Below are 352 nucleotides of genomic sequence, written 5' to 3'. Positions count from 1 at the left end.
GTTCCCATTTCATTTCTGGTTCGTTTCTTTGTATTATTTTAAGGATAGAGAATGAAACAATACTTGAAATTTTTAGGGGGAACCTTATCAAAATCATAAACATTTGCTTATGCTTTGTGATAGACGACTACGATGCCTTAATGATAATTGTGAATAATCTATATAAGTCTTATCAAATGAAAGTGGGGAAGGGTAGGATATCAGCAGTGAAAAAAGGAAGGGGGAAGACACGCGGTTGGGACCCAAACTGTTGTTCTCCCTCATACTTGCCGATATCATTGTTATGATCAAAATTATCGTCGTTGGGATAACCCGTTACGGTTGTTTTAGTGTTTACATATGTTTAATATTC

The sequence above is a fragment of the Penaeus monodon genome, chromosome 28 (genome assembly GCF_015228065.2).
Source record: "Penaeus monodon isolate SGIC_2016 chromosome 28, NSTDA_Pmon_1, whole genome shotgun sequence".
Classification (NCBI taxonomy): Eukaryota; Metazoa; Arthropoda; class Malacostraca; order Decapoda; family Penaeidae; genus Penaeus; species Penaeus monodon.
Note: the sequence above shows the minus strand (reverse complement) of the source record.